General features: G+C 34.7%; 1 protein-coding gene across 7 annotated transcripts in view; it reads left to right on the forward strand.

Moving 5' to 3' along the window:
• Positions 1–2,181: 2,181 nt before the first annotated feature.
• The window catches only part of LOC111049000 (trithorax group protein osa), a 466,078-nt gene continuing 453,228 nt past the window's right edge, over positions 2,182–15,031 (forward strand). For 4 of the 7 annotated variants that reach the window (XM_039436313.1, XM_039436314.1, XM_039436317.1 and 1 more), the window contains exon 1: positions 2,189–3,231. The gene's annotated coding sequence lies outside the window, so the exon portion shown is untranslated. Of the gene's footprint in view, positions 3,232–15,031 lie in introns of all 7 variants that reach the window. The other 3 variants (XM_039436316.1, XM_039436315.1, XR_005572269.1) reach the window with 2 other exon arrangements.

Consider the following 15,031-nt stretch of genomic DNA (forward strand, 5'->3'; position numbering starts at 1 on the left):
TAAACGTTTCTTTCGGTGCAGCAAACTGTCACTTTGCGCACTAGTTGCACAAATAACTATTTTGGTCTATAAAAGGACGATTTATCATTCGTATTAGGCTAGATTGATGACAGTGAGATAGAAAAACCCTATAGCTTGGAAAATGAGACATTATTCATTGTTATTTTTTAAACTGTGTTGAATTAATTGCCTTTAAATATAATGCATTCACAATAAAGGTAAATTATTTATCATTCAACAAATACATAAAAATATATCAATTTAGCTGTTAATCTTCTATTTTGAGTGGGCAGAATTGAAGAAGTAGAATCCAGTTCACATCACACTGAATTATTTGGAACGAAAGAACACATCATACAAAATAATGATCCAAATCAATGGCATCAGGCAAGCAGAAGGCGAATCCTTGTTCACTAGTGAGAGTAGGCCCATATAGTTCGAAAGAAAGAAATTATCCTATAAAATGATAATATCTATAATAAATACTGACATTTATAAACTATTCTTAAGTATGTTCTCAAGCATGCTTCTAATTGGTTGCTTGGATGTCAAAGCGTTTATAAATATGACATTGAAAAATCCTGCTATTTTCAGCTCACTCTCAGGGGAGTAAGCAATGATTCACAGCAGTGCAACTGCTATCTAATTATAATCACTCACATCATAGATATGTGTCATGTGTCTGGTAGGCTTACTATTTTTTTTAAAAGGATGACATTTTGTTGTTGAACTAGATAGAGGAATAGACCAATAAGTTTGAGCTATGTGTTCTAAAATGATCGCAGTTCGGAACACAACTAGAACTTCCATTAGATTCAGTCACCTTCTGGGAATTAGAACCCTTTGTTCAGAACCGTACGTTATCGTTCAGATTAAATAAGCGACAATACCTGATCGGTTCATAATTTTCGAAAACAGAGTAACACCTAATTGCGAGACTCTAATTATTTTGCATCTTTGTACTCTTTACATCCATAGTTCTCTTTTGTCTTTAGAATTGGAAAAAATGTATATATGGCATTCCTGATATTCTAAGAGTTTAGACTTAGCCCTATTTATTATAAATCTGAGAAAAATAATTGAAGATGATTATTAATTTGATTAAAAATTAAATAAAATATAATATGTAAACTAATACGTGCTTAAAAGGTGTTGATCATTAGTATTTAGTGGACTCAAGTAAGATTCTCTAAGTTACTAGTATCTAGAAAATGCTCTAACATTTTTATTTCTTTTTTACGCTTTTTATAGGATCTCGGATCTGTGGGATTTATACAATTTTAGATGATGAATATATATATATATATATATATATATATATATTATATATATATATATATATATATATATATATTTTTTATAGCTGCTGAGCTTTATTGATTGTTTTTGAATTACAGTTTACGTCGAAACTTTGCTCAACCACAACTAGGAAATTCCTCCACAATATTCTTGTTTTTCCAGGCTTGGAAAGATTATTATGATTATAACAGGGCAATAAAATATGGGTCGAGCTCATTCCGTTGTCAGTTCAATCATAAAGTTTGCACGACTTCCATACTTGCACTCCATTTCAACACGAACGATATCACCGAGTTGAGCTCGTATGTTTATAAAAAGTGCACCACGTCACAATAAGAGAAACTTTGGCGGATGGTGAGACGTGGCGGGGCGAAAAGCTGTTGAAAGAAGAAAATCTGGACGTGGGAAGTGATGGGTGAGATATAAAGTCGGACGAAGAAGCAGGGTGTAGAGGGAGGGCGAATAAAGCTGGGAAAGGGAAACAAAGTTGGACGGAGCCGGGATTGATTTATAACAGGAGTTATTATTGTTATGAAGCGGGCGAGATGCGATGGGGGAACTTGTACTCAAACTGGGGAATTCTTCTTGATGGAGGGGGAAATGATGATTTTCTCTTTCCACTTTCAAATTACGCGGGGGAACGCGCGGGGCGCTGTGGGGGGAGGGATGATGACTAGTAGTAGCAAAGCTGCAAACTTTTCTTCCTCTCTCTCTCACTTGCGCGCGTTGAGTGAAACGGTTTTTCCAGCGACGATAAGCCAGCCGTCGCGACAACGATCGGAAAACTAGAAGTTCCTCGAGTTTTTCACGAGTTTCCTCGATTTTTCCCTCGGTTTAGTCAGTTTTTGAAGATGTTACCAAGGCGTTTGATGGGTGGGGGGAGCTGTAGGTGGTGGGGGGTTGTGCCTCCCCTCTCGAAGTGAGATGCCCCCACCGAGCCGGGTCTCGTCCCTTTCTCCTTGACGGCGGCGGCGGTGGTCCCCTCACACCTAATGCCTGCAACAAGAGAGCTTCAAAATCGCCGAAACTTTCTTGATAGTCTGTGGAACCCGGCTGCATCCCTGGTTGGGGCTTCTCCGGTGCACGTGTTCCCCTTCAATTCCGGGCACTTCCTACTAGATCAGTACTAGCAATAGATTTGGTTTTGCGAATTGCGAAGATGATGGTGAACTAGAGTGACGGAGACGCGTTGAATTGCGTTGCGTTAGCCGGCGCGTCGCTCGGCCGAATGCGTGCGTTCCCGGACCGCGCCACCGCCGCCGCCGCCGCGTGAGTTATTGATTTTGCTGGCAGTCTTGGCCTGCTCTTGGCGGGCGAGCGAGCGCCGCCCCCAACGATGACGTAGACTGCCCCCGGTGCCGATCATGCTCAGAAGCCGCTCTCTCTTCTCACACGGCTCCCGAAAGTACTTTCCGATAAAAAGATTTCCCGGCCCGTCTATCGCTCGGATAGCGTGCGCTAAAACTTTTTTACACTTCATTTTAAATTAAATAGCCTACAACTTCTCTTTCTTTGCCGCTACTTCCCTCCTGTTATCCTTCTTTCTTTTCTCTCGAAAGGGGCGGCAACAACAGAAAGTGCCTCGTCGGAAAAACGCCGCTTTCAGTCTTATCTCTAGCGTCTTCAACTACTAGGACGTCTGTCGCCGTTTAATCCTTCGATTATACTCGTTACTCTTCCACTTTCCCGGGAATAAACGTTGTCCATATTGATAAACTTTTCATTCCCCCTCCCCCCAACTTTGAAAGGGGCGGATCTTCTCCCCCTTTCTCGGAAACTTCTTTCCCACTTTTGTTGGAGCGATGTTGTATAAAAAATTGGCGGGTTGTGTGGCGCGTAGCACAATGCAGTCGACACGCGTAACTGAGCGTCGCGTCATCCTGGCAGTGAGTTGCCGCCTGCGTGTTGCAGCGTGACCGCACACACCACCACGTGAGTATTCTCTGCGCAACTCGACCAATGTGGATATGGATGTGGATGTGTGCTTGTGTTGTGTTCGTCGCTCTCACTCGAAAAGAGATACAAGTGATGATTGAAATCAGTGTCGTGATCGTGTGATAAAGTGGCAATTGGCGGTTTGATATTTCTCCTGGACCCTTTATCCAAAATATAATCTCTCCTCTTCAATCGCTATTCTAGTATTCAATTTCTCCTATGATGACGTCATAAATTATTCTAATAAACGTTTTAATATTATATAATTAAATATTCTCTACACTAGTTTTAATAAAAATTTGGGAATAAAATAGGAAGGGCTATAAGCCTGTTTTTCATTCCCAATCATTCTATGGTTATGCATTTTTTTCATTGATGAATAAACAATTTTTTCATGGGAATGTCCGAGAGTTCTTAGAATGAAACTACTTCTTAGATTCTATAAAATAACTTCGGAATCAAATAATTTTCAAATAGAAAAGTAGCTAAATCCACCTTATTTGTTTAGAAGATGTACTATTACAAACGTTTGGATATTAGGGGCGTTATGTGTTTATAAGTAATTGACCGAGCGAAGTGAGGTCTAAGATTCAAGTCGACGGTTTGGCATTTCTCTTAATGTTTAAATGTTTATATGTTGCGCATTTACGGCGAAATGCGGTGATAGATTTTCATGAAATTTGACAGGTATGTTCCTTTTTTAATTGCGCGTCGACGTATATACAAGGTTTTTGGAAATTTTGCATTTCAAGGATAATAATAAAAGGAAAAAGGACCCTCCTTTATATGCCAATATTAGAGTAAAAATCAGACTATAGAATTATTCATCATAAATCAGCTGACAAGTGATTACACAGATGTGTGGAGAAGCCAGTCTATTGCTGTATTTCCATAAGGTCCATAGTTGCAATCAGGTACTTGTGGATAGAATACTGCGTGAGGTCTACTGTTCACAGAACTACTAGTACACTATAATCCAGAAAGTGGGTCATGTTCCATAAACTTGAATTCAGGCTCAATTTACTGTTCAAACATTTAAAAACAAAAAAGTCCTAATTTAGATTATTTACAAACCAAATTGAATAACAAAATAACACTCACTATCACTTAAAATTGTCAAATAATGATCAACTTTGAAAATTATGATATACTCTAGTTTAGGAGGATTATCATGATTGTCATGTCAACAAATCAGATTACCGTATGTTGATCAAGTCGATTAAATTGACTAGCTCGATAACATTTCTCGCTGATTGATTATGATTACACAGCTGGAAATAATTCTGTCTCCCTCCCACATTACACAGCTGGAAATAATTCTGTCTCCCTCCCACACAGGCACACGCATCTTCTCTTATTGAGAGAAGACGAAATTATCACCTGTTTTTCTAAGGATGAAATATCTTTTTCATGTCCTTCAGCGAGTTTTCCCAGGGATGAGACTTAGTGCAATCGAATTTGTATATCATAAATCTACTATATTCCAAATTTAGTGAAAATCGTTAGAGCCGTTTTCGAGATCCGTTGAACATAAATAACCATATAACCAGATAATCAAATAACCGGTTATAAAAATATAAACAGATATACAGAAATTGCTCGCTCAATATAATAGGATTATGATGTATGGGTATCACGGTGAGACAGAACATCCAAAAAATATATGCCAATAAAAGATAATGAAATAAAGAGAATATAGAAATCTTAAAGCACCCCTTATTTTTAAAAAAACTTTAAAATAGTTTAACAACTAGTTTCGGTGATCACACTATCGTCGATCGTCGATGGTGTGATCACCGAAACTAGTTGTTAAACCATTTTAAAGTTTTTTAAAAATGAAGGGTGCTTTAAGATTTCTATATTGTTTTTTTAATTAAAAAGTAGCCCATGTGAATGAAGTGTTTTTATGAAATAAAGAGTTATATTCTGCCATAAGTAGATAAAGCTATAGGTGATATTCTGTGAGTAGGTGTTAAGTGTAGAATGATAGAGGCATAGTGATTGACATGATTGTATTCGTGCTGAAGTCCTTAAGATATGTTGGTTTTAACACGAAACTGCAGCTCTGTCAATAAGTTATGGATAAGTTGCACAACATCAATGCATATTAAACAGCTGATACAGTTTACTAGAGCACAGCGGTAATAATTGATAAACAAGTGTGAATCCGGAGAATCTTGCTCAATGTCTGAAAGAGATCAACAAACGGTTGAGAAGCACGCTGCAAGATAAAATATAAGTTATAATATACGTTCAAGTTTTGACAAGATAACAGCTCTAGGCAAGGAATAGGCTCTTTCTTATTCAATGTTAAATATAGTTAGAACAATACATTGTTTCAATCGATTCGACGACATTCACTCAAGAAAAATAATAGTAAGAAAGTAGGCCTAATAAGAATTAATCTCAGTTGATCCAGAATTCTACTGTTCGAGATTAGGATCTAATAGAGATTGAGATTACAATATAGTTTTGAAGGAACTGGATATGGTCTGATAAGCTGAAAAATAGCAAGAAACAATAATAATAAATCAGATACAAAACTACATTATACAAATTGCAACTTGACTCTGCTTAATATTGCAACTTGAACAGGATCTCAAACATTCCTCTACCACGCCAATTACTATCACATTAGTTCTCAGAATCCGATACGATTATTGTTAGGTACTAGGTACATGCTGGGTTGCACAAAGTGAGATCAACGCAATGCTAATCCAGGTATGATCAGCTGTTTCAAGAAATCTTCGACCTCGGTTTCACCAGCACAATGAATCTCGGTTTAGCATCGATGTTGAATCAATATTGATACGTGTTCAATCTGGGAAAAAATTATTAACAACTACGAATAAATTTGATGTAAATAATATTGCATCAACTTTTGCAGCTTCATGAATCCTAAGGATCTTTTGTTTAAGACTTCATCATAGAAATGAAATTTCGATTACTGTTTACCTAGACGGGTTTTGCACGAGGTAAAACTGATATGGAAACAACTTCCAGTTTTCCTCATTGCTGCCTCCTCCAATTTCACCGTATGTGCCGGTTATTGAATATTACTTTTCCCTGAAAAATTATATTCTGCGACTTCCTTCCTGAAAAAGAGTATTATACTGATCAACTTGCATCACTTGATGATCCTATATAAATGATGGATGAAATTTATTTTACTGAAAAATGGACAACGTTTCCTTTTTTACCTATTAAGAGAGAATTGATTTAGAATTATTAATAGCAGCGAATACTTGAAAAAAATCAGTTTGCCGGTTGAAGCATTCGAAATATAAAGCAGTGAAATGTTTTCCTCATCAAATAAGGAAAAGTGGAGATAAAGTAACAGGAATAGAAGATTCTCAGGGATCAGTACAAAGATTCTTAGGGAGCAACAGTAAATTGAGTTACACTCCATGGTAAGGTGGGGTCTTTAAAAGGATAGGTACTAATACAAAGAATAAGGCTTTGGAAGAGGAATTTTATTGGTCTTTATAGGGGGGTCTTGAAATCGCTGATTCTTGTGCTGAAGAATTACGCGTTTTTCGTGTTAGCACCCTTAATAGGTTTGTAGGAGATTTCAAATTTTAGATTACGAGCTAAATTTCTCAAATTCTTTTCATAAAAGCGGTACATTAACTTGTGACATAACATGACATGTGACATCACAAAAATCCCAATTTAATTACTCAACATTATTTCAAGTTGTAGCAATTAATAAGGAAAATCCATTTGGACTTCAACCTGAAACACTCAGTAGAGACTTGACAATCAAAGGTCACTCTGCATAACATTATTTATTGGAAATGCAGAGAAGAAATCTAGAAATGTATGTTGATACATTATTTGATTCTTGACCTTTATTAGAGTAATTTATTTTCAGGCTTATATGAAAAAATAGTATGAAACTATTTTATACGGTAAAACCAATTGAATGAGAGGAAAAGGCTACTTTGATTTTTCAATTATTTTTAAAGGCATTCAGTGATATCTACACTGTTTTTGTTCTAGCTCTGGTTGATTTAATAGTGGGACCGTATTCTAGTAAATAATATATTCCCACTATAATACTCTTAAAATTTTTGGAGAAATTACTCCAAGTTACTCCGTATTACTCTAAAAGAATCTAATAAGTCGTCTCAACTTGATTAACCAATGATGCTTAAGATAATGCGATTTCTCTTAAATCGTCTGAAACAATCATGTTTCTCCAGTCACTAACACATACATTCAAATGATATATTATTTACTTATTATAAATCAATAAATGACAGTCAAAGCAGGAATAGGAACAGTGGGACTTCATAGTATCAAGTAATGTAGAAGAGACTTAATTGAAGTCAGAAAATATTCATGTATGAACTCTAATGTCAATATTATGAGGAATAACAAATATTACTAAGGTTTGTTCACAAATAAGCTTCAAAATCATTTTTGAATGAATAAGAAGATTTCAGATATCATCCATATTATTAGTTTAGCAGAATCATATTGAAACATGGATTGATTGACCTGTAGGCAGTGATGTTGGCTCACTGCTAGTCGACGACCTTATATCAATTAAGAGTGATAAGCAAACATGGTGCGCACATGCGCACATGTATCCTGATGTAATAATAACGTGAATCTGATAGACTGATAGCGCAGTCGATGAGAAATTAACGCCAATATTCGACCGTGCAGTAGGCTGCAGGGCATAGCAACGTATCAAATCCGTTTTCAAATTGTGAGGTTAGGTTACCGTACAGCACTCCTGTTCTCAATTCTGCCACATAAGGCATTATCATTCCTACCCTACTTCTGAAACAACCCCTCAATACCCCCCCTAAGCGGCGCTGTCAGCTCCATCCCTTCTACGACTCACCTCCTCACCCCACTTCAGCACCAAGTCTCTCACCGCCCTCCACCAGCCCTTTAGCTCGTAAACAAGGCTTCAATCCTGGATTACAAGTTGCTTGCTGTCTTTTATTGCTGTTCTCGCCACACACTCGTCAAATATCACCATTCTCTCTCTCCCACTCACTCTCTCTACTCTCTCCTACTCACTTCTATCCTTCCACTAAGTGCTCCACTAACAATGTAACGGCTACTAGCTTCCTGAGCAGCAAAGTTTAAACGCTTTGTCGAAGTTATGTTAGGTGGTGTAGCGGCTATACACGGCTCTGCAAGCATTTTCTCTCCATGCAGTCTAGTCAATACTGACTTGATGATGCACAAACGGAACTTTTATTTCGTTTCACTAGAATGAAATATGCTGCGAGATTTTATACCGTCATGGAGAGAAGAAGATTGCATATTTTTCCCTATATGATTGTCCCGGTATTTTCTTTTTTGGGTTAGAATTTTTATGTTGGAAATGTATTTTTTTCTGTTGAATTGAAATAATATCTTGATGTTATTCCATTTTTAGAATTAGGCTTGATTTTCGATAAGTATGCTGCTGATCGATCTTGCTTCCATGACATACTCTCATATATTAACATCTACGTCCAACGCCTCTCCCGCCAAGAACTCCAAATCATGGAGAGAGATCCTTTATTAGTTCTTTACTAGATAATAGACTTTTCAAACATTGTGAGTCTAAAAAAAGTTAACTAGATTCATTTGATAGTATGATTGTATGATTATAGTATGTTAGTCTGTTATAGATATGAAAAAAGATACTTAGAGCATGAGGGTTGAATTGATTGATATATTCTGCAACAAAATCCTAGATACTAATAAAGAAATAAGAATCATTAGACGTTAGACCTCATGATCGATGTAACCAAAATTGATTTAGAGAAAAATTCAAAGATCCTAGATGAAGTTTCCATTTGTGGTTTCCAATGAGGTTTCAAGAACATGTGACTGATATCTTGTTCATGAATTGATACAGTGAACATTGAATTTGAAAGAACTAAAAAATGTAGTCAATAAAGGAGTAACTCAATTTGTAGAGGAAAATCCAAGATATAGAGAGGACTACATCACAGGAAACTCATCCAGAAAATCGCAAGTAGTTTCGATATCATTCTTGCAGAAACGTAGGAGTACAATTAGTTGAATATTCGCATTCAACCTTTGGTTTTCCGTGTCGCATCTGATTCAGCCATGTTGTGGGTATGAATGGGTGGTATGTGTGTATGTGTGTGTGTCATTTTGTTAGTGCTTGATACAGGCTTGGTAGAATAATAGTGAAGAGTGGACATGGCCATGAATGGATTGGCAGCATATTGGTGGAGTGAGAGTTATTGTAGCCAGGCTGAATAAAACAAGCGTGCATTCACATTCACATTGGTATTGCTCTATCGATTGGAGAGACAGGAGTTGCGATTGTTTTATTTCCAGTCCAGTTCACAATCAATTTGCTTCAATTTTCTCTTTGTCTGCAGCATTCATCTCTTCTCACCTGCTCAGTGCTCAGTGCTCAGTAGGATTCAATAGCAGATGTCGCTACTTGAGTGGCCGTCTACTTAACGACCAACTCAGTCGACTCGGATTAGATGATCTAGGGAACACTTTGTTAACTGTGATTCGTTCAACAATAATTGAAGAACTTTGGTTATCACGGAATCCTGATAACTGAATCACGTTCAAAAACCAGTTATTTATGCGAGTTTTGAAAAGTTATTCGATGAAGAGGGCTGGTGAATGCATTTATATTTATTTATTTATTCATATACAATATATATTTCCAGATAAAATCAACAGGCATTCGTCCAAAACGGCATCAAACCTAAATTTGGAATAGACGGTCTAGAGGTTATGTATAAATGATCACTTGGTTCAAACACAATTTCAAGAACAAAAAATGTATCAACTGAAATTTTGAATTTATCAGATCAATTAAATTTCATACAATATATTAATCAAAATTGCAAGAAATATTAAAATTCTACTTGAAACCATAATAATGAAGTTCTGCCCTACTTTGCTACTATATACAGTTGGAAATATTGTAGAAACTTTTTTCAAGATTTTTGCACTTTTCCCAAAATAACCAGATTTGAACAGTTGCGAGCTAATAATCAGGTCAAATCCTGGCATTAATATTATCACGAAGATTAGAAACGTTGTTTTGAAAAGGATTGAGTAGGTTGAATAAACTTCTTGAGCGATAGACAATATTATATTGATCGCCAAGAGTTCTCCCGTACCAACAATCAATACTACATGGAATCAGTCACCCATGTTTCTATCAAGTCATCATTGAGACTTACCCTATTATATTAAGCGAGCAATTTCTGTATATATTTATATATATATATTTATTTGGTTTTATGGGTATATGGTTATTTGGGTAAGTATTTATGTCCAACGGATCTCGAAAAAGGCTCTAACGATTTTGATGAAATTTGCAATATAGGAGGTTCTTGATATAAAATTTTGATTGCACATGGTCTCATTCCTGGAAAAACTCGCTGAAGGACATGGAAAGGATAATAATTATTCATCCTTGGAAAAACAGATGATAATTTCAGCGTGTGTGGGAGTGTGACAGAATTTTTTTCAGCTGTTGAACTATTTGCAATCAATCAGCTTATCTCACGAGATATATTATCTAGAAATTTTAATCGACTCGATCAAAATAATCTGATTTTTTGACGTGACATGGTATATCATTCTAAATTAAAGTATATCAGAATATTCAAAGTTAATCATTATTTTACAGTTTTAAGTGATTAGTGAGTGTTATTTTGTTATTCGATTTGGTTTGTAAACAATATAAATTAGAAGAGTTCTGTTTTCAAAATGTTTGGACTGGAAATTGGACCTTAATCCAAGTGTATGGAACATAACCTACTTTTTTGACTATTTATAGTGTACAAGTCAAAATTCGGGGAAGAAACTGTGCATAATGGGCTGTGCATATTAGTCCTTCCCCAATCATCTTGAAGAATTGTGTTCTGATTATCGATAAATAAATAAAAACTATGCTTCTCTGCTTTTGTACTCCGGAGCGAAGCTCGGTGCCCCGATATTAATGAGAGAGAAAACATAAAGTGGTTATTGAAGAGTTTCGAAATTCAACCTAATGATATGTGACGAATCTGAAGCTTAAGTTTTCAAATTCTCTAATAAGGCTAGATACACACTCATAGAATTTTGTTCGTACGATTTTTTGCCTTCCTTATAGATTCTATTAATTAAACAGATAAATGACATTAATTAACAGGAATTGACATTAATCAAGATTATTTCAAACATATGATATTTGTCAAGCTCCGTTCAAATCTGATAGAATTCATAAGGACGGTAAAATATCGTACGAACAATAATCAATGTGTGTAACTGGCTTTTAAGGGTGTTTAAACTGAAATACTCAAGTCTGCATTCTTGCTACCTTCAAATTAACAAATGTTACAAAATATTCAAAAGCTCATATTAGAAAAACACAATAACTCTAATCAAAATAGCTGCGTATAGAAATATTCAAGCATAGATTGGCAAAAAACATAGAATGGGATCGACCGAAACTTAATGCGATACCAAACTTCACGTTCAAGAGTTAGGTTTTAATGTATTCTCTATGAAGTTGAGGATGATTTCTGTTCCTGTCAAATATTTTATGAATCACACTGGTTAGATTCTATTTAGATGAACGGTTAGAAAAGAGCCAACAGAAACACGTGCATTCTTTCATTTATTGTATCCTGTTGAATTGATTGCTGTTGGAATTTTAGAGATAGGAGACTGTGGAATTTTTGCACAGTTCGGATGAGAGAGAGACCTAGCAACTGCCAAAGAGTGATATTGGAATGGAAGTATGAACAAATTAATTTTTGCATTGAAATATTCCACTCAAATCCCCACACTCTCTCACTCTATGTATCTCTTCCTCTCTTCACCAACCCAACTCGCACTTTTGACGAATCTTTCTGTCTTTATCCATTTCATATCCATATAGATTGACCCGTTTCTTTTCAACTAGAAGCTATAGTTCTCTGAAAACTCAAAAGAGCAGCTAACCAATATTGATTGCAGATATTGATGTTTGGATAGCAGTGAGAATAATATTGTAATTGAAATTTATTGCAAAAATTCATTCTCTTTTTTAATTATGTAACTAATTATTACTGTTCAAGAGAATTGACATATTGAAAATCTCCTAATATAGATTTCGATTTTTATATTCCATAAAATTACGAGTAGGTACGCTATACAAATAATAAATGATGATATCTGTTTATGGATTTATTTTCATATTAAAAGGCTAAAAATATTTCCTAAAACTGCACTTCTCTATTAACTAAAAATATAAATTATAACGGGTGATATTGAAAATTTCAAAAAAATATTATTATTCTTTGGTCTTCTCTTTCAATGTGTTTCTCATAGATATTCAACAATTATTGTGATTTGTCTGCTTTTATTTTACTTACAATTATTATCAATATTTTAGTAATATGTAACTCAATTTTTCCTGTTCACAATAATAGTTATTCGTGAGAAAATTTCAAGAGAAAATTCGGGAAACCATTCAGGAGAACATTAATGAAAAATAATGTTTATAACTGTTCATGTGAATGTTAATGAATTTTTACACATACACTCTGGATTTATATTATGAAATTAGCTTTTCTGGACTCATAAAGTTTCTATTGAATATTGATAGAGGAGGACAACTAATCCAATCCCGTTTCATTCTACTTCAACTTTCGCTCTACAAATTGCAGAACCAATGTGATGTAATTAAAGAGACATACCAGGCTTGATATAAAAAATGAACGAATAAAAATCTTAATTCAGTTTATCCGTGCTCAGTGATCACTCGCAATGAACAATAGTACAATCAATAAATCTAAATCCATCTATAATATTATTTATCTTATTATTAATTTTCTCCATTAGGATTTGACATTTAACAAAATATTACCATGTTTTAAAGTCAGCATAATGATTAAATTAGTTTGCTATCCTTGTCTGTCATTGGACAATGAGCAGATAACTCATTCATACCATTTCCGCACCGTTGCCATTTTTTTGAAACAGCTTAAATCATGTAAATATATATTTTCTTTATGGGTAAGTTTTATTGAGTTGAAATTTATTCATTTATTTATTTCATTGAAAATCACAATTCATTATTACAATATGATATGCTTGGGGGAAGACAACAGGCATAGCCCAAAACTGTCTTTAGCCTATCCAAAATTTTTATGATTAAAAGTTTCGAAAAAAGAATGAGGTTATGATTCCACTTTAAAAAGTCCAATTTTAACTTCAAAACTAATGACTAAACTAAAAATTTTAATTTTTGATTTTTAAGAACAAAATATTGACCATTATCAACAATTATATATCAGAAGGCGGTGGATTAATAACCTGACAACAATGATCTTCTATGAAATCTACTGGCTCTAAAACGGAATTTCATCATATGTAGATCGTTTGTTTGAGCAATTTTTGTGAAAGAACGCATTGTAAATGTTTTTAGTCATCATTGAAAATCATATTAATCTTTGATGGTTGGAAAAATATTTAGGGATGTTCATGAGCGTTTTCCAAACTGCTATTATGAGGAAAACTAGAGGAGAGAATTGATATGGGGAAAACAGATATGCTTATTAGTGAGTAACGATTTATGCCGTCAACTTCCCTATAGAGAGTAGGCTTCTCTTCCTAGAAATGAATGTTTGAACTTCTCTAATGGTGTTTCAGCTTAGCACTGCTCAAAATGACTACATCATAAATATTTTGATAATGATGAATATTATTCTCATAAGAATGACAAATCCGTTGTACTCCTTGAATTTGAAATGAGAAATCCGTCTAATTTCCAATGAATTGTTATTATTTCAAATGAAAAAATGAGAGTTGTTTCTCCATTAAAGCGCTTATCAACTCCTTATTCACTCAAAGATTTCCGTGATTACTTTTTGAAATCCCATTCGCCAAGACGGATAACTCAATGTATCCAGACTCCTCTTAATTTGTTAGCTTGTCATTTGCAACATTGATTTATTTTATTTATTATTACTTACATCATTTAATTTTCTTCGGATTTTAAATTATACTGTTTAAATAAGCATTTCTATTATTTACTTGATTTTGACGAGGTTCTTGTTGAATGAGTTACTTCGAGCCTAACTCTTCACGTGGCTATTATCATAATTTCCTTATTCCGGTGCTAGCTTGAGAAACCATTCTTTGTTCAGAGATTGGGCTACAGAAATTGTGAAACACTAGCCATTTTCTATGTAGAGGTGGAACATATAGTACACTGTACATGATTCCTCCATAATCAGAAATATAATCTTCAATGCTAACATAAAACGTTGAAGTATCAACACTTTTGACAAAAGAATTATCAAAGAGCATCGAGTGCAATTTAAGGAAAAATTTTCTATTTGTAAATTGATAACGATTTTCCAGATTTAATGTAGTTGAAGAAAATTGTACATGAGAGTTTTAATACTGAAGAAAATTATCGTAAAAGTGGTTGATCTATAGAAAAAAATTCAATTCGTGAAATAATAACAATAAGTTTAAAGAGATGATGAAGTTGAAAAAACTTATAAATATATAATTTTCCTTGCTTGATTGATTTTAATAGGAGGGTTGATAAAAAACCCTTTCAAGGAAAAACTTCAAAGTATTTAGTAATGTGAGCCAAGTTTGCATGACATGGTTGGGTAGACAAGCGAAGGCCAAAACGAAACAAATCTATCTAGCGAGTGAGACTTGACAAAAAAGAGCTTTTTCATTGTAACAAATTGTTGAGCTGTCAGCCGGCCATCGATCTTTTACAGTGGCAAAGTAGTGACTGCTTGTCTTCTTGGCAGAAGTTGGCCTAAACTTAGTTTCAAACTAACAGTAGATA

The sequence above is a fragment of the Nilaparvata lugens genome, chromosome 10 (genome assembly GCF_014356525.2).
Source record: "Nilaparvata lugens isolate BPH chromosome 10, ASM1435652v1, whole genome shotgun sequence".
Lineage (NCBI taxonomy): Eukaryota > Metazoa > Arthropoda > Insecta > Hemiptera > Delphacidae > Nilaparvata > Nilaparvata lugens.